Source organism: Pseudorasbora parva, chromosome 16 (assembly GCF_024679245.1).
Source record: "Pseudorasbora parva isolate DD20220531a chromosome 16, ASM2467924v1, whole genome shotgun sequence".
Taxonomy (NCBI): domain Eukaryota; kingdom Metazoa; phylum Chordata; class Actinopteri; order Cypriniformes; family Gobionidae; genus Pseudorasbora; species Pseudorasbora parva.
In genome coordinates, this window is record NC_090187.1 from 22,162,006 (window position 1) to 22,164,387 (window position 2,382).

A 2,382-nucleotide genomic window follows, 5' to 3' on the forward strand; every position below is an offset into this window, starting at 1 on the left:
TGTTTTGATAAAGTGACCTCTAGCAGCCAAACTTACATACTGTGCCTTTAAACAAACTTTTACATAAAATTTATCTTTCCAGTCATTGAAACCTACACTACATTTCAAATAGTTTTTTGAACAAAATATTTTCTCATTTTTATTTCAAATAAATGCTGTTCTTTTGAAAGAATTAAAGAATTGTGAATATCTAAATAAATTATATATAGTTACAATTTAAATGTTGCAAGCCAAATATGGCCCTATGTTAAAAGAAATCATAAGGGCAGGTGTTGTGTGCACTGTGTGTGAACATGATGGTTATTGTAGTTCTAGACTAAATGTGAGCAAGCATTTACTTATCTCACTTGCAAAATTTAATTAAAAAAGATTAACTATGCAGCCCTATTTGAATACTTTTGTATCCTAATAACTGAATGCAATTTATTTAATTAGCATCTCTCGTATTTGTTCTATTGTTTATTTTCATATTTGTTCTTATTTTTCATAACAAAGGTAAAGTAAGTACTCTGGATGTGCACAAGTAACCAAATACTTTGAAATGATGATCGGTCATGATTTTTTTTTTTAAATATTTATTTCGTTTGATTGTTTATAATGAGCAGTTGAAGTGCTTTTTCAAATATATTTCCATGTTTCTTCTAATCATAATTTCTTGGAAACTTGCAAGTAAAAAATACTCCAGACAGTCTCCAAATCAATATATCACTGAGCAAAGTGTTATTTTATGATTTTTTTTCTCAATTTTGATTTGTCATTTAATGTATTCCCACAAGTCCCCTGTTTTTCCATCATCATTCAACAATCTACTGTAATAATAAATCCCTTAAGATTCAGACAAATGTTTGCCCTTTACGTTTACTATCTTTCCTGGATCCCTTCAGCTAATTGGCTGTGCGCTCCTCATCAGTCCTCTGATTGGCTGAAGTCCTTGCCTCTCTCTAACTCTGCCTCCGTCTGAGGTCATCCTAATGAGCCAGGGAGCAGATTCTCTTTTTTCCAGCCGCTCTTAGCTCCGCTTCCTAATGCAGAATGATGCATGACCAGCTGGCGTGCCCGTGTACAACTGCTGCTGATTAGAAAAATGCCTCTTAGACTCGAGCAGATATATCGATGAAATAAACGTGTTAATGAGTAAGGAGAAGCGCTAAGGATGGAGAGATGAGAGAGAAGAGGAGATACTCGCTGCACTCACTTTAAAGATCCTTTGAGTTTAGTTTGTGATTGGCATCAGGCGGTCTCTTCCTGTGGGAAACGCCGGCTGTAGTCCCTCGGTTCAGAAAATTATAATACTGTGAGCGGTCTTTGCTTGGTTCTCAGCTCATCCTGACACAGAGGATGCAATTATTTTGAGACAAAATGAAGCAGTTTTCTATTCCTAACATTTACATATATAGTGGGGGACAAAAGTGTCATGCCAAATGGATTTAAACCTTGAAATAAACATAAATGGTTAAAACAAAGCAAAGTAACGATGTAATGAAAAAGAGGATGCTTTTACACTATTTCTAGCTCACTAATGAGAGTCAAATGGATTTGTGACATTGATGATGTGACGTTTGTCACAAACTCATGGATTTTATGTCAGATTGAGAGATGCGGTCATTAAAGCAAAAGGGTGACAAATACGAAGACATTCTGAAGACATTTTACAGTTCACTTCAATTATTACGCTGATATTATATTTTGCAATGAACAAATAAAAGATCAAAATAGAAAAGAATGCAACATAATTTCACAAGTTCATACTTACAAAATCAGATAGTAAATAGTGTGTGTAACAGCATGCATATTTGGCATGCTGTCCGAGGAGGGCTCCAAACTGTCCGAGGATATTAGGCCCAAACACAGAGTACTCCCCCTGTATCTCTGGTTAGGAAAGTAACCAGGTGAGTGTGAGAAAGACGGGGTCATGGAACATTGGTGAGTTGACTGCATATTTATATAATCCTCCACTTGTGCTGATTGGGTAGACATGTTGATTACGGATTGCTGACAGCTGGTTGTAATGACATGATGGTTGGATAGATCATTTGAATGTGTTCCTTCCAAACTTTGTTACAGAGATAATTCACCCAAAAATGACAATTTTATATTTACAGTGGTGTAAAGTAACGAATTACAAATACTCTTGTTACTGTGAGCGAGTATTTTTTCTCAGGAATTGTACTTTTTTTTAAAGTAGTTTAAAAACAGTGTACTTTTACTTAAGTACATTTTAAGTGTTGTATCATTTTTTAAATTTTTTTTTTACTGCGCTATTTTCCCTAAAACTGCCGTCACTACATTATATTTATTTATTTTCCTGTTAACGTGATTGGCTAAGACGAATAGTCAATCCATTGTCTCCTTGCGTCACGCATTTGATTCCTGTCAAATGAA

General features: G+C 34.8%; 1 long non-coding RNA gene across 1 annotated transcript; it reads right to left on the reverse strand.

Moving 5' to 3' along the window:
* Positions 1 to 700: 700 nt before the first annotated feature.
* On the reverse strand, positions 701 to 1,901 carry LOC137043489 (uncharacterized). The gene is made up of 3 exons (XR_010898495.1): positions 1,754 to 1,901; positions 1,196 to 1,326; positions 701 to 1,069 (listed from the first exon to the last, which is right to left on the reverse strand). It is a non-coding gene; the product is annotated as an uncharacterized lncRNA (long non-coding RNA).
* Between the last annotated feature and the right edge of the window lie 481 nt (positions 1,902 to 2,382).